The following is a 25,815-nucleotide window of genomic DNA, read 5'->3' as shown; positions in this document are numbered from 1 at the left end:
GTAATTTGTTCACCCAACATGCTTTTATCTTATGGGAGAGACACCTCTAGTGAACTGTGGACCCCGGTCCTTTTCTTTACATAGCATACAATCTACTGCAATACTTGTTTACCGTTTTCTTTGCAAACATCTTCCACTCGATACGTTTAATCCTTTGTTACAGCAAGCCGGTGAGATTGACAACCTCACTGTTTCGTTGGGACAAAGTACTTTGGTTGTGTTGTGCAGGTTCCGCGTTGGCGCCGGAATCCCTGGTGTTGCGCCGCATCACATTTCGCGACCATCAACCTTCAACGTGCTTCTTGGCTCCTCCTGGTTCGATTAAACCTTGGTTTCTTTCTGAGGGAAAACTTGCTACTGTGCGCATCATACCTTCCTCTTGGGGTTCCCAACGAACGTGTGAGTTACACGCCATCACATGTATATGCATTGTTATGCCCTTCTCTATTTGTCAATTGCCCGACTGTAATTTGTTCACCCAACATGCTTTTATCTTATGGGAGAGACACCTCTAGTGAGCTGTGGACCCCGGTCCTATTCTTTACATAGCATACAATCTACTGCAATTGTGTTTTACTGTTTTCTTTGCAAACATCTTCCACTCGATACGTTTAATCCTTTGTTACGGCAAGCCGGTGAGATTGACAACCTCACTCGTTTCGTTGGGGCAAAGTACTTTGGTTTTGTTGTGCGGATTCCACGTTGGCGCCGGAATCCCTGTTGTTGCGCCGCATCACATTTCGCCACCATCAACCTTCAACGTGCTTCTTGGCTCCTACTTGGTTCGATTAAACCTTGGTTTCATACGAGGGAAACTTGCTTCTATACGCATCATACCTTCCACTTGGGGTTCCCAACGGACGTGTGCATCTACGCGTATCAAGCTAAATTTACGGCGCCGTTGTCGGGGAGATCAAGACACGCTGCAAGGGGAGTCTCCACTTCTCAATCTCTTTACTTTGTTTTTGTCTTGCTTTATTTTATTTACTACTTTGTTTGCTGCACCTAAACAAAACACAAAAAAATTAGTTGCTAGTTTTACTTTATTTATTGTCTTGCTCTCTATATCAAAAACACAAAAAATTAGTTACTTGCATTTACTTTATCTAGTTTGTTTTATTTACCGTTGCTAAAATGAATACCCCTGAAAATACTAAGTTGTGTGACTTCACAAATGCAAATAATAATGATTTCCTATGCACACCTATTGCTCACCCTGCTACTACAGCAGAATTCTTTGAAATTAAACCTGCTTTACTAAATCTTGTCATGAGAGATCAATTTTCTGGTGTTAGTTCTGATGATGCTGCTGCCCATCTTAATAATTTTGTTGAACTTTGTGAAATGCAAAAGTATAAGGATGTAGATGGTGATATTATTAAATTGAAAGTGTTTCCTTTCTCATTAAGAGGAAGAGCTAAAGATTGGTTGCTATCTTTGCCTAAGAATAGTATTGATTCATGGACTAAATGTAAGGATGCTTTTATTGGTAGATATTATCCTCCCGCTAAAATTATATCTTTGAGAAGTAGCATAATGAATTTTAAGCAATTAGATACTGAACATGTTACTCAAGCATGGGAGAGAATGAAAACTTTGGTAAAGAATTGCCCAACCCATGGATTGACTACTTGGATGATCATCCAAACCTTCTATGCAGGACTAAATTTTTCTTCGCGGAATTTATTGGATTCAGCTGCTGGAGGTACCTTTATGCCCATCACATTGGGGGCGGCTACAGAACTTCTTGATGATATGATGATAAATTACTCTGAATGGCACACGGAAAGAGCTCCACAAGGTAAGAAGGTAAATTCTGTTGAGGAAACCTCTTCCTTGAGTGATAAGATTGATGTGATTATGTCTATGCTTGTGAATGGTAGATCTAATGTTGATCCAAATAATGTTCCTTTAGCTTCATTGGTTGCTCAAGAAGAAAATGTTGATGTGAATTTCATTAAAAATAATAATTTCAACAACAATGCTTATAGGAACAACTACGGTAATAACTATAGGCCATATCCTCGCTAATGGTAATGGTTATGGTAATTCTTATGGGAATTCTTACAATAATAATAGGAGTGTACCCTCTGGTCTTGAAGCTATGCTTAAAGAATTTATTAGTACACAAACTGCTTTTAACAAATCTGTTGAGGAAAAGCTTGATAAAATTGATATTATTGCTTCTAGAGTTGATAGACTTGCCTCCGATATTAATCTTTTAAAATTGAAAGTTATGCCTAATAATGATATTGATAATAAGATTACTACTACAGCAAATGCCATCCAAGTTAGAATTAATGAGAATATAAGATTAATGGCTGAATTGCGTGCTAGGTGGGATAGAGAAGAAAATGAAAAACTAGCTAAAGAGAATAATGTAGCTAAAGTTTGGACTATTACCACCACTAGTAATGCTAATTCTTCACATGTTGCTGCACCTCCTACTATCAATGGTAAAATAATTGGTGTTGGCAATGTTTCTACTCATAGTGCAAAGCGAACAAAACTGCCTGAAATTGCTAAAGCTACTGAAACCGCTTGTGATAAAACGACTGAAATTTTTCCAACCTTGGGAACAATGATCCCATTGTTGTAGCTCATAATGATTTAGATTTTGATGATTGCCACATCTCTGAAGTTATAAAGTTCTTACAAAAACTTGCTAAAAGTCCTAATGCTAGTGCTATAAATTTAGCCTTTACAAAACATATTACGAATGCTCTCATAAAAGCTAGAGAAGAGAAACTAAAACTTGAAACTTCTATTCCTAGAGAGTTAGAAGATGGTTGGGAGCCCATCATTAAAATGAAATTCAATGACTTTGAATGTAATGCTTTATGTGATCTTGGTGCAAGTATTTCTGTTATGCCTAAAAAGATTTATGATATGCTTGACTTGCCACCATTGAAGAATTGTTATTTGGATGTTAATCTTGCCGATAATGTTAAAAAGAAACCTTTGGGGAGGATTGATAATGTGCGCATTACGGTTAACAATAACCTTGTCCCCGTTGATTTTGTTGTTTTGGATATCGAATGCAATGCATCTTGTCCTATTGTGTTGGGAAGACCTTTTCTTCGAACCGTTTGTGCTGTTATTGATATGAGGGAAGGTAATAGTAAATATCAATTTCCTCTCAAGAAAGGTATGGAACACTTCCCTAGAAAGAGAATGAAGTTGTCTTTTGATTCTATTATTAGAACAAGTTATGATGTTGATGCTTCTACTCTTCATAATACTTGATTTGCACTTTCTGCGCCTAGCTGAAAGGCGTTAAAGAAAAGCGATTATGGGAGACAAGCCATGTTTTTACTACAGCAATTTTTTTGTTTTGTTGAGTCTTGGAAGTTGTTTACTACTGTAGCAACCTCTCCTTATCATGTTTTTGTGCCAAGTAAAGTTTCTATGTCAAAGTTGATGTTATATTTGGGATCGCTGCGCAGAAACAGCATTGCTGTCTGTCACGAATCTGGGCACAGGCCTCTGTATAAAATTCGAAAAAATCTGCCAATTTACGAGCGTGATCCTCAGATATGTACCCAACTTTCATTAGTTTTGAGTTTTTCCATTTGAGCAAGTCTGGTGCCAGCTTTAAATTCGTCTTTACGGACTGTTCTGTTTTTGACAGATTCTGCCTTTTATTTCGCATTGCCTCTTTTGCTATGTTGGATTTATTTCTTTGATCCATTAATGTCCAGTAGCTTTATGCAATGTCCAGAAGTGTAAAGAATGTTTGTGTCACCTCTGAATGTGTGAATTATTAATTGTGCACTAACCCTCTAATGAGTTTGCTTGAAGATTGGTGTGAAGGAAGTTTTCAAGGGTCAAGAGAGGAGAATGATATACTATGATCAAGAGGAGTGAAAGCTCTAAGCTTGGGGATGCCCCCGTGGTTCACCCCTGCATATTTTAAGAAGACTCAAGCGTCTAAGCTTGGGGATGCCCAAGGCATCCCCTTCTTCATCGACAACATCATCGGGTTCCTCCCCCGAAACTATATTTTTATTCAATCACATCTTGTGTTGTTTACTTGGAGCGTCGGTTTGTTTTTGTTTTTGTTTTTGTTTGAATAAAATGGATCCTAGCATTCACTTTGTGGGAGAGAGACACGCTCCGCTGTTGCATATGGACAAATATGTCCTTAGGCTTTACTCATAATGTTCAAGGCGAAGTTTCTTCTTCGTTAAATTGTTATATGGTTGGAATTGGAAAATGCTACATGTAGTAATTCTAAAATTTCTTGGATAATGTGATACTTGGCAATTGTTGTGCTCATGTTTAAGCTCTTGCATCATATGCTTTGCACCCATTAATGAATAAATACATAGAGCTTGCTAAAATTTGATTTGCATATTTGGTCTCTCTAAGGTCTAGATAATATCTAGTATTGAGTTTTGAACAACAAGGAAGACGGTGTAGAGTCTTATAATGTTTACAATATGTCTTTTATGTGAGTTTTGCTGCACCTGTTCATCCTTGAGTTTGCTTCAAATAACCTTGCTAGCCTAAACCTTGTATCGAGAGGGAATACTTCTCATGCATCCAAAATCCTTGAGCCAACTACTATGCCATTTGTGTCCACCATATCTACCTAATACATGGTATTTCTCCGCCATTCCAAAGTAAATTGCTTGAGTGCTACCTTTAAAATTCCATCATTCACCTTTGCAATATATAGCTCATGGGACAAAATAGCCTTAAAAACTATCGTAGTATTGAATATGTACTTATGCACTTTATCTTTTATTAAGTTGCTTGTTGTGCGATAACCATGCTTCAGGGAACGCCATCAACTATTGTTGAATATCATGTGAGTTGCTATGCATGTCCGTCTTGTCCGAAGGATCTATCATTTTAGTGGTTGGAGCATGCAAAATTGTTAGAGAAGAACATTGGGCCGCTAACTAAAGCCATGAATCATGGTGGAAGTTTCAGTTTTGGACATATATCCTCAATCTCATATGAGAATAATAATCATTGTTACATGCTTACGCATTTAAGAGGAGTCCATTATCTGTTGTCCATGTTGTCCCGGTATGGATGTCTAAGTTGAGAATAATCAAAAGCGAGAAATCCAAAATGCGAGCATTCTCCTTAGACCTTTGTACGAGGCGGCATGGAGGTACCCCTTTGTGACACTTGGTTGAAACATGGCATGCAAAGATCCGGTAGTCCAAGCTAAGTAGGACGAGGTGCGGACACTATTAGTATACTATGCATGAGGCTTGCAACTTGTAAGATATAATTTACATAACTCATATGCTTTATTACTACCGTTGACAAAATTGTTTCATGTTTTCAAAATAAAAGCTCTAGCACAAATACAGCAATTGATGCTTTCCTCTTTGAAGGACCATTCTTTTACTTTTATTGTTGAGTCAGTTTACCTATCTCCCTCCACCTAAGAAGCAAACACTTGTGTGAACTGTGCATTGATTCCTACATACTTGCATATTGCACTTGTTATATTACTTTATGTTGACAATATCCATGAGATATACATGTTATAAGTTGAAAGCAACCGCTGAAACTTAATCTTCCTTTGTGTTGCTTCAACACCTTTACTTTGATTTATTGCTTTATGAGTTAACTCTTATGCAAGACTTATTGATGCTTGTCTTGAAGTACTATTCATGAAAAGTCTTTGTCATATGATTCACTTGTTTACTCATGTCATTACCTTTGTTTTGATCGGTGCATTCATTACATATGTTTACAAATAGTATGATCAAGATTATGATGGCATGTCACTTCAGAAATTATCTTTGTTATCGTTTTACCTGCTCGGGACGAGCGTAACTAAGCTTGGGGATGCTGATACGTCTCCAACGTATCGATAATTTCTTATGTTCCATGCTACTTTATTGATGATACCTACATGTTTTATGCACATTATATGTCATATTTATGCATTTTCACGGAACTAACCTATTAACAAGATGCCGAAGAGCCGATTCTTCGTTTTCTGCTTGTTTTTGGTTTCGAAATCCTAGTAAGGAAATATTCTCGGAATTGGACGAAATCTTCGCCCGGGGTCCTATTTTTGCACGGAGCTTCCGGAAGACCGAAGAGATAACGAAGTGGGGCGACGAGGCGCCGCCACCATAGGGCCGCGCGGCCGGAGGGGGCCGCGCGCCGCCCTATGGTGTGGGCCCCTCGTCGGCCCCCCGACCTACCCTTCCGCCTACTTAAAGCCTCCGTCGCGAAAACCCCGGTACCGAGAGCCACGATACGGAAAACCTTCCGGAGATGCCGCCGCCGCGAATCCCATCTCGGGGGATTCGGAGAGATCGCCTCCGGCACCCTGCCGGGAGAGGGGATTCATCTCCCGGAGGACTCTTCATCGCCATGATCGCCTCCGGAGTGATGAGTGAGTAGTTCACCCCTGGACCATGGGTCCATAGCAGTAGCTAGATGGTCGTCTTCTCCTTGTTGTGCTTCATTGTTGGATCTTGTGAGCTGCCTAACATGATCAAGATCATCTATATGTAATACTATATGTTGTGTTTGTCGGGATCCGATGGATAGAGAATACTATGTTATGGTGATTATCAATCTATTGTTTATGTGTTGTTTATGATCTTGCATGCTCTCCGTTATTAGTAGAGGCTCTGGCCAAGTTTGTACTCTTAACTCCAAGAGGGAGTATTTATGCTCGCTAGTGGGTTCATGCCTTCATTGACACCTGGGACAGTGATAGAAAGTTCTAAGGTTGTGATGTGCTGTTGCCACTAGGGATAAAACATTGATTCTATGTCTAAGGATGTAGTTGTCGATTACATTACGCACCATACTTAATGCAATTGTGCTGTTGCTTTGCAACTTAATACCGAATGGGGTTCGGATGATAACTCGAAGGTGGACTTTTTAGGCATAGATGCGGTTGGATGGCGGTCTATGTACTTTGTCGTAATGCCCAATTAAATCTCACTATATTTATCATATCATGTATATGCATTGTTATGCCCTTCTCTATTTGTCAATTGCCCGACTGTAATTTGTTCACCCAACATGCTTTTATCTTATGGGAGAGACACCTCTAGTGAACCGTGGACCCCGGTCCTATTCTTTACATAGCATACAATCTACTGCAATTGTGTTTTACTTGTTTTCTTTGCAAACATCTTCCACTCGATACGTTTAATCCTTTGTTACAGCAAGCCGGTGAGATTGACAACCTCACTCGTTTCGTTGGGGCAAAGTACTTTGGTTTTGTTGTGCGGATTCCACGTTGGCGCCGGAATCCCTGTTGTTGCGCCGCATCACATTTCGCCACCATCAACCTTCAACGTGCTTCTTGGCTCCTACTGGTTCGATTAAACCTTGGTTTCATACTGAGGGAAACTTGCTTCTATACGCATCATACCTTCCACTTGGGGCTCCCAACGGACGTGTGCATCTACGCGTATCAACAGCCACTGGGAACTTCCGGCCGTCCAACTGCTCGAGCATATATGCATTACCCTTTAAAACTTGGTCGACTTTGTACGGGCCGTGCCAATTTGGAGACCACTTTCCATACATTTTATCCTTAGTCCCCAACGGCAATACAGCTTCCCATACTAAATCACCCACCTGGAACTCCTTTGGCTTTAATTTCTTATTATATGCCCGAGCCACCTTGGATTTATTCTCCTTGATCTTCTAAAGTGACCAAAGTCTAAGTTCCGTTGCATCCTCAATACTGTCGCTCATCAGGGCTGCATATTCTTCAGTAGTTAGATCATTCTGAAATGTAACCCTTCTCGACCCGGCTTGGATTTCCCAAGGTAACACAGCTTCTTGTCCATAGACCAGATGGTATGGCGAGGTTTTTATTGCTCCATGACACGACATGCGATAAGCCCACAAAGCTTCTGACAATATCTCGTGCCAACGTCTAGGATTCTCGTCGATCTTTCTCTTAATCAGCTTGATCAAACTTTTGTTGGACGCTTCAGCCTGTCCATTTGCTTGAGCATAGTATGGCGACGATCGGATCGACTTAATTCCCATATCATCACAGAATTTCCTAAACTCCTTCGAAACAAAAACCGAACCTCCATCGGTCGTGATAGTCTGGGGAATTCCGAATCTGTGGATGACATGCTCCTTCACAAAATCGACAACATCTGATGCGTTCACTGCCTTCATAGGGACGGCCTCTACCCATTTGGTAAAATAATCTGTAATGGCCAGAACCCATACATGACCTTTGCTCGAAGGAGGATGAATCTTGCCGATCATATCCATGCCCCACCCTCGGAATGGCCACGGCTTGATGATAGGATTCATTGCTGAAGCAGGCACCATCTGGATGTTTCCAAACCTCTGACATGCTTGACACCCTTTATAGTATTGGAAACAATCTTCAAGCATAGTGGGCCAATAAAATCCCGATCGCCTGATCAACCACTTCATCTTATGAGCCGACTGGTGAGTTCCACAGGCACCTTCATGTACCTCATGTAAGAGCCGATTGGACTCGGCTGGCCCCAAACACTTGAGAAGTAATCCTTCCAAGGTCCTGTAGAACATGTCATCCCCAATCAGGACGTATTTAATGGCCCTGTATCTTATCCGTTTAGGTGCCCCCCGAGCCGGATCTTTCAAGTAATTGAAGATATCGGCTCTCCAATCATCGGGCTCCATGAGCTGCACCTGAAAATCGGCTTCTTCGACCACGTCTTTGTATCCTGACGCCGTCTGTGCAAGGTCGTTTGCCTCGGTATTTTGCGTCCTTGGGATCCAATGGAAGTTGATATACCTAAACTGGGCCATCAGCTCACGGCATTGCATCCATAATGGGAAAAGTGGCCCGCTTTCACACTTGTACGACTCCTCCGTGAGTTGAGAAATCACCAATTTGGAATCCCCAAAGATCTCCACTGCCTCCGCTGGCGTCCAATAGCAACTCCATTCCCTTGCATATCGCTTCATATTCAGCAACATTGTTAGTGCAAGGTGTAGATAACCTGATGGAGAAGGAGTATGTTGCCCCCCGAGGCGACACGAGTAGCATGCCGATGCCACAGCCATCTTCACAGACCGATCCATCGAAGAACATGGTCCATGCACGCACGGATAGTGCCGCTACGTCCGTGTTTATTCGCTCAGCAATAAGATCAGCCAATGCTTGTCCCTTGACTGCTTTCGCAGGTTGATACCGGATATCAAATTCCGACAGAGCAAACATCCATTTGCCGAGTCGGCCTTTCAATACAGGAGCCGACAGCATGTGCTTGATGACATCCGATTTGCAGATGACGATGATTTCTGCTTTCAGCAAGATGTGCTGAATCTTGGTGCGAGTAAAGAACGAGCAGAGGCACAACTTCTCGATCTCGAGGTAACTTGTTTCCGCATCTAACATCCTTCTCGCTGAGGTAGAAAACCACTTTTCCGGACCATCATAAACCTCGCACCACCACCGACGCGATAGAGGTATCGCCATCGATGAATAAATGTAGAAGGGTCTGTCTTGCTGTGGTGGAACCAACACAGGTGGCTTCGTCAAGTATTCCTTAATATCGTCAAATGCTTTCTGTTGCTCTGCCCCCCAGCGAAACTCCTCATCAGACTTGATTTTGACCAGTCCCATGAATGGCTCGATTCGTCCTGACAGGTTAGAGATAAACCTTCTGACGAAATTGATTTTGCCAATGAGACACTGGAGCTCCTTCTTCGTGGTGGGTGGCTTCATTGTCCGCACCGCCTCTTGACTTTTCAGGCCGATCTCAATTCCACGCTCATGGACCAGGAAACCCAAGAACTGACCGGCCGTCACACCAAAGGCACACTTTTTTGGATTCATTCTTAGTCCGAACTTCCTAGTTCGGTCGAGGACGCGCCGTAAATCTCCCAAGTGCCCGTCCACCGAAACAGACTTAACCACCACGTCATCGATGTAAATCTCGACCAATTTGCCGATCAAATCGTGAAAGATGTAATTCATGGCCCTTTGGTATGTTGCGCCAGCATTCTTCAGTCCAAACGTCATGACTACATATTCAAACAAGCCCACCGAGCCTGGCACTCTGAATGCAGTCTTGTTTATATATTCTGGGGCCATAAAGATTTGGTTGTAGCCGGCATTACCATCCATGAAGCTTAAAACTTTATAACCAGCCGCTGCATTGATCAAAGTCTCGGATACTGGCATTGGGTATTCGTCCTTTGGGGTGGCACTGTTGAGATTCCGAAAATCTATGGCGACACGCCACCGGCCATCCTTTTTCTCCACAGGTACGACATTGGAAATCCATTCAGCGTACCTGCATGGCCTCGATGAACCCGGCGTCTAACATCTTCCGGATCTCTTTCTTGACTTCCACCAAGATTTCGGCCTTCATTTGTCGTGCGCGCTCGCCGGAACGGCCGAAATCCTTTCTTCAGAGGGAGCCGATGCTCGATAATGCTCCTGTCTAACCCAGGCATTTCTGTGTAATCCCATGCGAAACAATCTGGATATTCCTTCAACAGGGCTATCAACTGGCTCTTCAGCTGCGGATCCAACTTTTTGCTGACAAATGTTGGTCGTGGCTTGTCCCCAGGGCCAATGTCAATCTCTTCCAGTTCATCAGCCGATGTAAACCCATACCCCAGCTTTCCGTCGCCTGCTAAATCCATGCTGCGCACCGGCAGAAGGCATGTTGAGGTTGGCTTTAGCCGATCGCTAGAATCGGCCTCCTTTTCCATCGTAATGCTTACTGAGGATTCACCACTTTTCATTGTTTGGGGCCGATCGTGTGGCTCGGCCTCCTCTTCACCTTTGCCGCGGGAGCGACTGCTCTCGGGCTTATCCTCGCCATGGCGATCTGCGAGCCCTGCCATGTTTATATCAAACGAGAAACCTGGCTCGCGTCTTATGCAATGGCTGAGATCTACCATGTTGACGTCTGGAAACGGCTGCATGTCAACTCTCATGGCAAACTGACCGAAGAGTAATCGGCCTTGTTCTATCGCCATCTGAATCTGTCCGCGCAAGACTTTGCAGTCGTTGGTGGTATGGGTGAACGTGTGATGCCATTTGCAGTATGGCCTGCCGTTCATCTCTTGTACCGTGGGGATTTTGTGGCCTTCGGGTAACTTCAGCTGTTTCTCCTTCAGCAGCAAATCAAAAATTTGCTCCGTTTTGCTCAAATCGAAGTCAAACCCCTTCACAGGCCCTGGTTGCTTCACCCACTTGCAGGACACGGGTTTTGCCCCCCGAGTCCACTCAGCTACAGCGACCTCCTGATCTCCTGCAGAATCTTCATCTTCGTCCGTCTCAATCAGGGCGACGCGCTTGTACTTGTCCTGGTACAATTCTGGATGGCGCTGTTCATACAATGTCAATTTCTGAACCATATGCGTCAGTGAATTGTACTCTGCTTGGAAGGTCACATCTCTGAGCGGCGCTGATAATCCTGCTATCGCCAGCTCGACTGCTTCCTTCTCGTATAGGCGAACCGAATAACATCGGTTTCTGACGGTCCTGAACCTCTGGATGTACTCAGATACCGTCTCTCCTCGTCTCTGCCGAACTTGGGTTAGATCGGCAAGGCTAGCTTCAGTAGCTTCTGAATGGTATTGTACGTAGAATTGCTCTTCCAGCTGCTTCCACGTCCGAACCGAGTCTAGTAGCAACGAGGTGTACCACCCAAAGGCTGGCCCTGTGAGAGATTGTGAGAAGAACCTCACACGCAGCTCGTCTGAAGCTGAGACCATACCCAACTGTGCCAAGTATCGGCTCACGTGCTCGATTGAGCTGGTTCCTTCTGATCCACTAAATTTTGTGAAGTCGTGGAGCCGATACTTAGGTGGCAGCGGGATCAGGTCGTAGTCGTTGGGATACGGCTTGGAATAGCCGATCATTCTCTTCTTCGGCAGGATGCCGAACCGGTCTCTCATGATTGCGGTGATCTCATCCACCGTAGGAGCTGCAGAAGTTGATCGTTCATGACTTGTGCCGGTGGCATATTTAGTTAGCCACGCCCTGTTTCTCGAAGCATCCGCTCCGGAACCGCTTCCTGCTCCAGCCGACTCCTCCTGCCGTGGCGGTCCTTCCCGCCGTAACCCGGGTCATCCAAGCTTGTTGCAGTCCGGCACGTATGTGCACACGTATCCATGTGGAATTTCCTTGGGCGGCTCATACAGGAATTGGTAGTCGCCTGGATCACCTCCAACCTTGTAGACGACGTACGCCGGTGAACCTTGTTGCTGTGGAGCTGCAAACGTGTGTTGCAGTGGTGGCCTTGTGTAGAGCGGTATCTCCCCTTGGTGAGTTCCTAGAGCAGGACCTGACGGAGAGTACTTGTGCTTCATGACTTCTTGCACCACATTGAGCGCGACACGCTCCAGAGTGTTCACCAAGCTCTCAGCATGCCGATGAAGAGAGTGAGCAACGGCATAGTTGACTTCCTGTCGAGGGCTCTGGTACGTTCGTCCAAAGGGAGAGATAGATCTAGTCCATCTAGCGCGCCTTCGGGTTGAAACCCTTTGAACTTGATCCCGTGCGAACGGGTTTTCTCAAAAGCGCCGATGAGATCGGCTTCCAAGATGGCCTTGAGATCATCGTATTTCTTCTTATGCTCAGGAGGCAGATCTTCGTACTTGACCGGTTCTGCCGCCATCTCAGATGCAGATGTCGACGTGGTTGCTGCAGAAGATTGTCCCGATGTCCCACCGGGCGTGCCAGAATGTGTTGCCTGCCAAAACCCACCGGCGAGCAGTGGTTAAGCAACACGAAGAGCCGGGAGGCTTCCAAGGCGGCAGCGGGCCCCGGTCCCTCGACGTCGTCCCGCAAATGCACCGGCACACGACCCGGCGGTTGCAAGGGCGTGCCACCTGACCTATACCTGGCCGGGAAGGTGTTGGATTGCTTCGATTAGTTCCCCGCATGGCAGTACACGTAAACATTAAATACGAGCCCTATCGGCTCTCGAGTTGCTCCGCGGATCGGCTCAAAGAGCCGATCACCCCATGGTTCACGTTGGATTTTCAATGACATGGGGATCCTGCTTGATCATAACAAAGCTAACCCAATCTACGACAGCTTAGGGTTTTCACCGTATGATCGGAACATCCTACGCGTAGTTGAGTCTAATAGACACGAAAGATAATGGAAAACTAACCCTAAAAGAGGCCTAAAAAAGCAACATTAAGTTAATTCCCGGAACATCCCTCTTAGGACTAACAAACCATACCTAACGCACTACCGGATCGTTCAACCCGTTTGCAAGGCCTAACCATACGGATATTAAACTAATCCTTGAAGAACAAGGAGCAACTATAACAGATCGGATCTACTAAGTAACGAACAAGCAAGATGCTGCCCTTACACCTGGATAGGTGCAAGGGCAGCTAGATATTGAGGGACGGCATAGCTAAGCAGATATGTGCAAGAAAAGCATCTATGCAAGCCCCAAAACATCTATGATAAGTAGTGCTACTCGCCATCAACAATGCTTTAGCACGAGCAACACAAGGTAAACGAATAAACGTTGTGCTGCCTAGATCGCAAGATGCGATCTAGGCAGCATGATGCTTACCCGGGAGAAACCCTCGAAAGAAGGGGTGGCGATGCGCCTGATTTGTGTTTGTTGTGAACGTGATTGTCCTCCTTTTTCGATAACCCTAGATACATATTTATAGTCCAAGGGATTTTCTAATTTGGACGTGCACCTAACCGTGCACGGGTTAAACTCTACCTTAATTACGATGCGATCTATTATATTTACAGATGCATGGGCAACCTAGCCCAAACTCTTCACGCAAGGCCGCTTCAAAGATGCTCCACGTGTATATTCTTCAAGCCCATCTTCACTTACGGCCCATCTCCGGATTTGGCCAAAATCCGGTGATAACAGTGGAATCTAAAAAATTGGTAAACGTCCATAGTCCGTTTAATCGGATGTAACTTTTCGTGTAGGTACATTTTCATATAAATTTTTTTTTCATCGGAGGTCGTATACAACCAGAAAATCATTTTTGCCGAAACATAGCGCAATTTTGCAAAAAAAAAATTAAATTCATGTTTGTTAGTTATCCATAAAATTAGATGACATACCAAGGCCTGTGCGCCACGCCTGTGTTGACCCCAAAATTAAATTTTCGATTTTTTATATAGCCAAGACACACTTGTATTTGATGCGGGCCCTAGTGTCTGTAATTGTCGTTGGGTGTGGTCCAATAATCTATGTTTAATTTTTTTTATTACTTTCGGTCATCTTTATACAAATATTAATGATTATAACACTGGTAGAAAAGGAGGCTTTAGTCCCGGTTCGCAACAGGCATTAATTCTGGTTGCGCAACTGGAACTAATTATGCGCGACTAAAGGCTCCCCTTTAGTCTCGGTTGCTTACGAACCGGGACTAAAGGTCCATCCGCCTGGGTTCGTGCGTTGGGGCGAAAATATCTCCTCAGGTGAATTTTTCTAATTTTACTTTTTCTAATCTTTTTCCACTCCAATTTTTTTCTATTTTTTAGAATTTCTATTATTTTAGTTATTTGCAGTTTAGTCTCTATCTCTAACTACACTTATCTCTTCTCTAGTCAAATTACTATACTCGTGATCAAACTTCCCGCTCGGTCACCCATCCTCCCACTACTCTAGCACTAGCACGTTTAACTTCCGAGTTCCATCCCGTCCCGCATCCAAGTGTTTCGCGCACATGTATATGATACTAGTATCATATCAATCCTATTAACATGTTGGTCGATGTCACATTTCTTTATTGTTTGAATTTCAAATAATTCTTTTAATAAATAAAAGTAATGATGTAATAATAATCTTGAATAAATAAATAAACATTAAATTTTTAATTTGTATTTTTTTTTATTTTTTTATTTTTTGCCAAACCTAAAACCTAGAAATTTGAAAATCTAAAAATTAGGTAAAAGTAATAGTAATCTTTATGCAGGATGCAAATTTTATTTTTTTTAAAAAAAATATATAAAATCCAAATTTATAGCAAAAACTAAAATCTTCCTGCTTTCGTATTTTCATTTGAAATTTTGAGAATCTAAAATTTTGCTAACCGGGTAAACCCGGGTGAATTCGAACATAACTATTTCCCACGATGATTTTGATATATTATACGTTTTTTCGGTCGTCGTATGCAAAAGTTAATGCGGTTTTACCATTTTTCAAACTTTTTTTGCAAAAAAAAAATGAAAATTCGAATTTTTTTGTTTCACCGAATAGTAGGTTTTATTAACATGTAATAATCTCAAAACATTTTTTTTTGAATTTTCGGGGGGGGGGGGGGGGTGAAGGATACTCGGTATGCAAAAGTTAAGAGGCATGCGTCGGCCGTAGCCCACCGTAGCCCTTTAGTCCCGGTTGGTGGAGCATTAATCTCGGTTCACCAGCAGAACCGAGACTAAAGACCCCATTAGTCTCGGTTCAAAGTATTTGGGTTCTAATGGGTTGGGATAGAAGATCTTTTTTCTACTAGTGTTAGTAGATCGAAAAGAAAGCTTTGGGAAGGAAGGGAAACATCAACCTAGAAATCTAGAATGGATCGGCCTGCAGCCGCCTCGGAGGTGAGTGTAGAGCGGGACGTACCAACACGGCCTTGGAGCTCAGCACATTTCGCCGCCGAACATTGAGGTTCCCCGATGCCGTCCTCCACCCACGCAGGAACGAAGAACGCTGGATTCGTGTGGAACAATGGCATCGTTGGTGTTGAGTGGTAAACGGCCGGAGAGGCGAATCATCCCGAGACGAAAACCGCAGCGCGCGCGGCGAGTATCTGAGGGAACACGAGGACGAGCATCCGAGAAGGAAGGGAATTTGTTCGATCCGCGCCTGGTTCGGTTCATGGAGGCGTAGGGGCCGGCCGCGGCCGGGGCACAGTGGCGGGCTGGCGGAAGTCGCACACTCCACGCAACGCTCGTGCCCGCGACATGGATGGACGAGTCGACGCCGACCGGTCACTTCCCCTTTCCTGGGAGCTCGACAAATGGAGCAACGGCCGCGCTTTACCGATTTGTACCTCCCTCCGTGCGTGTCACATCGCTTCCAATGGTCACCTCACTCCCAGTCTCCGACAAGGGAAACCGACGAACTTGTGCACGGGCGCGCTGCATGCCCACACTGTAGCCGCAGCTACATTCATTCTGCACGAGCCAGCGTCTCTACTACAACTAATTGATCTTCCTGCGTTTTACTTAACCTGCACTTTAGTAGTATTGCTAGTTATAGCAATGTGCCGTTTTGGTTTACCGTACGTAGTTACGTACCTACGAGCTGCACGCAAATCCCCGGGGGAATCCGATTCTCACCGATCCATCGTGTCACACCATCATTTGTCCTCCGGTATTGTTCCACTCCCTCCCTCGCGGTTTACAGCGCTATTGGGTATTTCGAGACAAAACTTTAACTATTAATTTAGCTAGCAAAATATAAGATATATATATATCACAAAAAATTATACTATTGGAAACTTTTTTTAAATACGAATCTAATGATATAATTTTTGTGGCATATATCTCATATTTTGTTGACTAAATTTATAGTTAAACTTTCTCCTCAAAATGCGTAATACCCTGTAAACCGGTATGGAGGTAGTAATCCGAGTTTATCTTCACCCGGCACCGGCAGGACACGCACACTCAAACTCACGACCTCTTTTTAAGAGCAATTCCAATATAGGGAAATATATCCATGCTCATGGCTGGTCCACCGTAGCAGCCGAACTTTAGCAGATCGGGGCGATCTGCGGCCTCCACGTGACCTCTGCGCTGAGGAGAAGCTGAGTCGCCAAACCTCCATCATCACCACGTCCTCGGGGCCGCCGCCCTGGCTTGCCTGTGCCGTCGAGCCACCAAGCCTGGGCAGGTCCAGATCGGACCCCTCCAGGCCCAGATCGGGACCTGTCCGTGTCACCGCCGCTAGCAGCCAAAAGCCTAGGTGTTGACACCACCACCTGCCACATCACCCAACCCGGCGGTGCCCGAGCGCCGCTGGAAGACCCGTAGCAAGCCGCCGCTGGAGCCCATCCGTTGTCCCGCACCACGCCGGCGCGCATGGCCCTCGCCGCACCGCACCCATCATGCGACCACCGCCACCGAAGCGCCTGGGGCCGCCGCCCCGGCAACCTGCGCCTCTAGGCGAGTCTTTACTCTATGTGGTGAATTCCGATGGTGGGTTTTACTTGTCCGTTTTGGTGTAAATTTGAGTTCAGTTTGTTTCTACAACAAGTTCGGAAAAATATGATAGAATTTTGCCCGCAGAAGGTGAACTGGTAGCAAAATCAAAATATCGCTAGAATTATGGTGGTTTTATGCTAATAACTTAACGTGCGTGTCGCTCCTCCACCTGCTTTTCATCTCGATCAGCTCCGCGCCCCACCACCGCACAAATCTTGTGTTGTTCCTGCATGCCCAGCGTGATCTACTGATCAAATCCGCAATATGATAAGCCACCGTGCAGAACACATATTGCGCATGGCCGCTCGTCCGTCGCTTCGACCCTTTTGCACGGCCAGCGCCACTACGCCAGTTCGCGCGGCGACGAGACGGGACGGCCGGACGAGAGGCGCGAGAGACGGCGGAGCCGCGTACACGTGTGTCTTGGGAGCAGCGGCCGACGCGACTCGTCGAGACCACCATGATCGATCCATCTGCCCGGACGATCTACTCGTCGATCTCAGCTACCTAGCTAGAACTACAGCTAGAGCACCAACGTGTAGCAACGAGCCCCGACCTTCTTCCCTATCGATCAACTCTCCCCTACCAATCAACAAATTAAGCAGCTCTTCATCTAGTGGCCATGTAACAGAGGGCTGACACCAAACTAAACTGGTGTAAAATCGCATCCATCAGCTCACCCCCAGCCCCAGCCTCAGGCACGTCGAAAAGAAAACACTAAACAGGAGCAATGGATCATCACCGTCGTAGCAGTTGAACATCACCCTGCTATATATAGTAGCTTTGGTAGTATGCCACTCAAATGAACTGGAGTGAAATGCCATCGACCCATCAACACTTACTCTCCTACGTGATCGACAAACAATCACCTGATCCATCTCCAATACCGCGCACGCACACGTAGCTCATTGCCACCGCGCACACGAAAGATAATTCCTTGGTTTCATCTCCTTTTCTCTTCCTTTACTTTCCTTTCCTTTCAGCACAACTACAAAAGTTCCATCCATCCGTCGAATGAAACAATCTCGATTGTGCCTAAAGGCTAACAGAAGCAAAGGCTAAGCATGTAGGGAGACTGTTAATTATTATGCGCCGGGCCGTCTTCGACTAGAGCTCACCCATGTGCATGTGAGGTTGCCCGTTTGTGATAATGCGAGTTAACTATTAGCATCGGATGCAAGAGCCTAGTTAATTAACATTTGTGGCGCCACACACGCCCACTACCCTACGTATCTCTACTATTTAAAAAGACTAAAGTGGTTCCTTATTCTGCCATCCCAATACGTCAAACTTTTGGTCGTCTTCGTGTTACTCCCGTCCCGCACGGACCTAACTGGGCCGCGCCAACATGGGCCACGCTGCACGGCATGATCATCACATCACCGCCCACACGCCAAGATCCTCGTCCTTGCCTCCCCTCTCGCCGAGCAAATCTTGGAGGCCATCAAGCGGGAGACGCCGATTTCCCCGGAACCCCCAACGCCCCTCCTCTGCCCCGGGGGTTTCACCACCACCACCCATCGCCGCCCCAATCCCAGTCAGTACCCGCCCCCCACCGCCGCCGCATTCCAAGGCGTCTCCGTCTGTCCTCCGCGTCTGCTGCAGACTCCCCACAGCCCTGTTTGATGATGGCGAGGTGGATCTCCTGGACACGGCGGCCTGCCCCGAGAGGTTCGTCGGCGGTGGTGATGGTCTCATGGATACGCTGTCCGGAGGTCTCCCGATGTTGCTGCCCTGCTCTGGGCGTTCCCGCTGTCGCCACTTGAAAATCCCCCTCTTCACTTGGCCACCTGGATCCATGGGCATCGGATAGGGGATTACAAGAGGACGACTTTTTATATATTGGAGCTCATCAGCAGCGACTGCCTCTGTGATGATGAGGAACAACTTCAACGGGAATTCACTCCGCCCTCATCAGTGCCACCCACATACATGAACTCATCCATCACCAGACATAGGTCGAAGGTACTGAGCGGTATATCTTCTATTTGACAGCTCTTGAGTGTGTACTCATCATCACACAACCTCCTGTAAACATACCAGTTTCTAATACAGAGCAAAAGAAGAGTCATTTGAAGAAGACGTGCATCTACAATCGAATGGTGCTTCACTTGCTCCTCCTGGGACAGATTGTGATTCATGGCAGATAGGAAAGTCTGGTATATTAGTTATTTTTTGTATGCAATATGAGGTAGACATAATTCAGGGAGTTCAGGGTGCCTTTTTCAAGACAATTATATGTCCTTCACTTCCCTGGGATGTAGTTTGAAGTGGCGAGGGACTTGTGATTCATGGCAGATAGGAAAGTCTGGTATATTAAATATCTGTTGTATGCAATATGAGGTAGACATAATTCAGGTAAATCACTCTTGAGTTTTTTCTCCTTATATAGCATAATACAAAAATTCTGAATTTAGGTCTCTGCATTACCTTTTATTCGCTTGCAATATTGATGTATTTCACTCTCATCAATAGAAGTATGTCACCCCTTCTAATTATTCCATATTGTATCTACATGGTAAATGGTATTTTTCTTAGAGTATATAGTACAACAGTACCATGTTCTCTATGCTCTTCCATAACTATTTTTGTATTCCTTTGATAGATAGTACATATATTATTAAACATTTTTTTGCAATATGTATTTCCATTCTAAGTTATGGACTTCTTTGAATTAATGTTGCGGCTGAAAGAATGATGGATCAGATTTTAGGTGGTTTCAGTGTACATAATATAGCCTGAATGAGTGCCTATGCAATAAAATCCAATTTATTATGGTAAATTCTTTCCATGTAATTTTAAATAATCATCTGCATGGGAGTGATAGTATTTTTCAGTTCGTTGTGTTGATTACAAAAATAACAATTACAGGTGTCTTATTCTTTGAACTGAGCATCATTATAGCCATTGTGTTGATGACATCCGTATTTTCACTGTGTTGTTATTACTATCCCTTGTTATTCTATTGCTATCCTGCATTTCTAATATCCATATGCCATAGTATATTGACAACTGATGATCTCTTCCGCCAATGGTTTGTTGGTAATAAGTGTACCTTGGTGAGACAATTTTATCAACTAAAATATCACGTTGCTATTATGCTATGCTATGCTATGACAATTCGCCCTTAAGAAATATCGTTGCCAAAATATCTTTTGTGATACTAATTAAGGTTGCATTTTGTTTTGTAATTATGAAATGATATAAGGAAGTTTAGAGATGCAACCTCAGGGTGACGGTAACACTGAAGAAACATTGCTTGTTGTTGCTGCAACCTACAAGCAAATCCGTCAGCGTGAAGAACAAATCTGTTGGATGTGTGTATGCTACTGTTTGCAACTTTCTACTAGAAATTTGCTCGTTTGCTGCTGCCTGCAAGTCAGCATATTGGTTTGTTGCGCATGATACGATTAATTTTGAACAGAGAGTGGAAGAAGGTCACATGGTTTGATGAAGAGAGCATGTTTTTTTTGTGATTGAGATCTGAATTGTATCTGCTTGATGAAAAATTCACTTCAATGTTTCTTTTAACGGATCTACATATGGTAAACTTGCATGCACAAGTCAGCCACATGAATCCATCTTCTGAATTTCCATCAGTTCAGTAATTCTTGCTGCTTAATTTGCTGCAGGTAGACCTGAAGGTTAGGATCGTTGCAGCGTCGCCTTCTAGGTAGTGCTAGATAGGTATAGTTGACAGTTTTGACCACACTAGCTGATTTCCTTCTGTTGTCCTTGAATCCATCCTCTGAATTTCACTCGGTTCAGTAATTCCTGCTACTTAATTTTCTGCAGGTAGACCTGAAGGTTAGGATCCCTTCCGGTGGCCACCAAGTCAGAGCAAGCTGAAGCTAACTGGGTGGTGCTAGACAGGTATAGCTGACAGTCTTGAGAGTGCCACACTGGCTGAATTCCTTCAATATTGGCCACACTAGCTGATTTGCTTCAGTAACCCTTTAGTCATGTGCGGTTGTTCCATAGTATAGATCTTGCATACCGAGTTTGCAGTTGACTTAGCTCTGTACCAAATTAGTTTTGGACCTTCAGTGATCATCCATAGCTTATTGGTTTATCATTTTAAGATCTTTAAGACCCACGGTGTGCTACTTTTTCTTCAACAGGAGGGTGCTTGCTCCAAGATAAAGGACCTTGTACTGATGCCGGGACTATTTGTGCTTCTAAGGTGAGGTATGATGCTTCTCATAGAGTTTTTCTGAAATTTGCTGGGAAGCTTAATCAGTAAGGAGTTCCTTTAAATCCAGAAGGGATGTTATTTGGAGTCTATTTGTACTTACCTAGAAAGGTTTTGGTGAAGTGGAAAATCTTTCAGTAACTTTACCGTGATAGTTTCATGTGCCATATTTAGTTATTGTTCTTCTTTGCAACTCTTACTTCGGCTGAGTGAAGCCTATCCTTGATTGCCAAGTAGGTAGGCTACAATATTTCTGTTTGGTCAACCTATCTTCTTTGTTCCCTTTCTCCTCCATTTCATTAGTAAGTACCATACCAAAATAGAAGAAACGTACTCCTCTCTTCTCTGCCACCCTATAGGGTGAAATCCTGGCTCCGTCTCTGGTTGTATGCTGCAAGCTTTTTTGAGTCGCGACACAAGAGTGAGTCGCCCAACCCTGCGACTCAGTGTAAAGTCATGAAAGTCGCTATATAGTGGCGATCCGCTATGATTTTGAGAAAATGACTTGGCGACTATACATCGAGTTAAGAAAACATGGTATTCTAATAGACATATATGTTTTGTATGATATTTTAAGGTGAAAACAATTAATTATGATATTGTTCTATTTCAATGGTCTGTATCCTTATTTCATTTTTATCACTACAGATATCCATGCTACTTTTTGGGGTAACCGCTTTCGGAATTATCACTTGATCGGTTCTTTGAAGGCGTGCTAATTTGGGCTTGTTGTGACATAAATTTGAGCCAATGTAATGTATGCTATTTTGCAATCATATATATTGTTTGTTGGGTTATGTTGCTGATTATTTTAGTTTGCTTACCTTTTACCGTGTGCAATCCAGTGATGCAAATGCTCCTTTAAGCATATATGAGAGCTTAGTGTGTTATTTTCTGATTAGATACACTGGTTTGGTATGTTTTTTTTTGCCGTAAGTAACAACATAATTTGGTTTGTAACGCAACATCAGGTTTATTTATATAAAATTGTGGTTTCATATTCTCATGCCAACTTGATGCATTATTAGAAAAATAACCTTGGGCAGTGCAATATATTACATAACAATAGACCAATGATGATGCCGGTGGGCAATCTTGACGATGATCTTCTCTTTGGTGGTGTTTTTGCAGCTTTTGTTGGTAGCCAGGGTGGTTGTGTATCCCCTCGCGACGGTTGTGCCCCATGACGGTCGGCGAGGGTGTTTGTACCAAAAACTGGCCACCTATTCTTCTCTATTAATGAAAATGACGAATCTTGCCTCACTTAAGAAAAACAATAGACTGGTGGAATATCTTAAACATCGATCTTCGTAACCTTACTGATCAATACCAATGTCACGAGTGTGTCTAAGCTTGCATATCCTACTACAATTTTATTCATCGGCTGTAGTATGACACAATTAGTTGGTGTTTGCTTTATTGAACTCAAATTGTCCGTTTAAATAAATATACATTAAACAAAGTGAAATCTTAATGTTCATCAGTGAGATAAAAAAAACTTATTCCGTGACCCTTTCTTTATCTCTCTATGACTTCTTCCACTCGCTGAGTACTACAATGTTGAGGAAAATATTTTGTAAGGCCATCACATCGCTTTGCACGGGGCGAGGCTTATCTTTTTTCAGTCTGACAAGTGTTTATTGATTTACTGCTAGAAGTTGTAGTGGAAAATTGTGTAACTCCTTTCTTATCAAATGGAGACTCTAATTATATTGATTTAACTACTAAAATATCAAATATGCACCATGCCAACATATGTATTATTAAAGTTCTGGTATAATTTCCTGAAATATATTTCAACAGTAAAATCTGGAACAATATGGCTTTGTTGGGCCATCACATTAGTTCTTGCCAAGAAGTGTTATTAGCATGTTGAAGATACTCACATAACATTTTCTTTCTGGTAGCTGTCAAATGGTTAAAGATTAGAACCTAGATGCCATTGTTTACCCATTTTGAAAAACAAAGCTGCCAAATGTTGTTGTATGCATGATAATAGTAAAATAGTAGATAGATAGTGAAGAGTATCTTTAGACCACAACCTCTCTCATGCATCCGCTGCACTTTAATCTTAGACATCATCTCGTGTTTGCTGGATATAAGAACATGTTAGCAGATCGGGTTATCTAAGCCTCATAATTGCAGAAGTCGTGGTACCTCAATGCACAGCAATGTAGTCTTGTTATTATGTTCGGTATTATCATGTTGTAGTACATTATGATATCCTTGATTTGTTTTAAAATTTTATATTAAGTTATAAATTATATATATACATTGATAAATGAAATTTGAGGACCCGTGGCAACGCACGGGCATTTGTACTAGTGATAACAAAAAGAGGGGATTTGTTGGGGGGACATGGTGGCGCGGTGGCGCCGTGTAGCCGCTCATGGTATCCAACCAACCACCGGCCGGCTGGGTAATTAAACATTGATGTCCATGATATACTACATAAACATCAATAACATTTTTGTTCCTTATCCAAGCAACGCACAAAATCAGTGCAGATAAAATACCATGCAGCTCTCTCAAAGGCGACACAAGGAATCAAGCCTACAGTGCAACGAGCTCCCCCCCCCCCACCGCCTTTCCTTACCCCCGTCTTAGCTAGAGGAGGCTGCCCGATTCTCCTGTTTCCCTTTTCCCCCTCTTTCGTAGCACCTGTAGCCTCTCCATATCTCAACAAGATCCGATTTGCTACCGGTCCGAGCTTTTTTTTTTGCCAGATCTTGCTGCCAAAGCCCCTGCGCGGCATGTCTTTGGAGGCTTGCTACAATACAACCCCCAATCCCATACTTAATTTGGGCTCTCGTGTAATTATCCAATTAAATAATCAATTAATTGATTCATTGTGACCCCCTATCCCATACCCACATATGGGTAATACCGTACACCTCCTAGAGCAAACACTATCATGGGTGCATTCGGGGACACCGGGGATGAGACCAGTGGCGAATCCCTGATTTCACGCTAGGGTGAGGCAACTAGACATAATTTGTTTCTCAATACCACAAACATAACATGCCAATATTCATGCTTAAAATTCAAAAGTTTGGAACGCAAAAATTTAAAATAATTTATCAATACTCCTACTATTACATTGGGTGAATTTCTAAGTTCAATTATCAATAATGAATCGATATCGCATATCTCTCCGTTGAAAAAACTATTTAATAAAGAACAGTTATAGAAGAAAATATACGTTTATATGTAGCACCTCCTTGAAGCTTCGATGAAACTCTGAACTCTCAATTGATAGGCCGCCCTTGACTTCAGACTGCCTTTGTCGTGGCCACAACCAGCATGTAGTTCCTCCAGCTGTCCTTGTCGCATGCACTAACCCTGGTTCTTACCTGATTCATTTTCTTGCGTGATCTATCGGATCAACAATCATCTAGATCGATTGAGAGGTTCAGCACTAGGAAACTGGACGGACGATGGGAAGAGGAATTACAGAAGACAACTACCCGATCGTGTGACTAGGCCTGAAACTTTTTCCTCATACTATATGTATGTGGGCTAACAGGCTGATTTCTTAGGGTGGGGCACGCCCCACCCGTACACCCTGTTGGCTCCACCCATGGATGAGACCACCCCTTCTAGCTTCGGAATGGGGCGGAAAGGCAATCCGAACGATTTCACACAACACACCAACCACACAGCGGATTTGTTTTGTTTTGATAGCTAAAGTAAATAAGAAGAAAGAAATAAACTAATGTACGTAAACTAAAACAAGATAGTATCGAGAATGTGTTTGTGGTATGGTTGAGGGGTTCTCAAGGAGTGTAAGTTCCACCAGTAGTATTGCTATTACTTATGATTAGAATGAACTATATCTTTGCTATGCTATGTGTGGGAAGAGCTCCGTAGTAAGATGCACCTAGAAAGCCATCGGTCATCGCATCTCGAAATAACCACATCAGCCAGTCTTCTGCAAGCCACATATTGACTATTTGCTATTAAGGTGTGTACCCCGTGGTCATCGATATGAGATTAGTGAATCCCTCTTATCCCCCTCATCAATGTGTTAGAGTGTTGATACAGTAATGTCACTTCCTGCCGTTCACTCTACCACACTTCCAAGGTAGTTCCCTCTTAAAACCATAAGGCATATATTACGTGGTGCACAACACGTAATATCAAGAGAAGAGAGAAAACTAACACATATTCATAGATCAAAGGTATAAAACATTTTTATTTCACATCATAATATTACTAGGGTATCTTCATATGTCCTCAAAAACAAAGGAACTACTCATACATGAAGGGGATCAACATCATAGCAATATGAATATGAAGGTACAATTGCATACAGGTATAAATCCTAATAGGGTTCAGATTTCAACCAAGTAGACAAAGTGGGTCGGTGATGGAGACGTTGTTGTTGTTGTTGATGATGATGATGATGATGATGATGATGATGATGATGATGATGATGATGATGATGATGGACATCGATGCGTTGCCCTTCAAGATCCTAGCCTCCTCCTCCTCTTCTGTG

At 43.5% G+C, this 25,815-nt stretch overlaps 1 long non-coding RNA gene across 2 annotated transcripts; it reads left to right on the top strand.

Moving 5' to 3' along the window:
- Nucleotides 1-20,820: 20,820 nt before the first annotated feature.
- On the top strand, nucleotides 20,821-21,975 carry LOC124705968. 2 transcript variants are annotated; one of them, XR_007004205.1, is made up of 3 exons: nucleotides 20,821-20,995; nucleotides 21,244-21,305; nucleotides 21,963-21,975. It is a non-coding gene; the product is annotated as an uncharacterized LOC124705968 (long non-coding RNA). The 2 variants fall into 2 exon arrangements; XR_007004204.1 differs by having other exon boundaries at nucleotides 21,244-21,310.
- Nucleotides 21,976-25,815: the final 3,840 nt, after the last annotated feature.

This window comes from Lolium rigidum, chromosome 4 (assembly GCF_022539505.1).
Source record: "Lolium rigidum isolate FL_2022 chromosome 4, APGP_CSIRO_Lrig_0.1, whole genome shotgun sequence".
NCBI lineage: Eukaryota > Viridiplantae > Streptophyta > Magnoliopsida > Poales > Poaceae > Lolium > Lolium rigidum.
The sequence above is the reverse complement of the archived record's forward strand: the minus strand, read 5'-3'. Positions and strand labels throughout refer to the sequence as shown.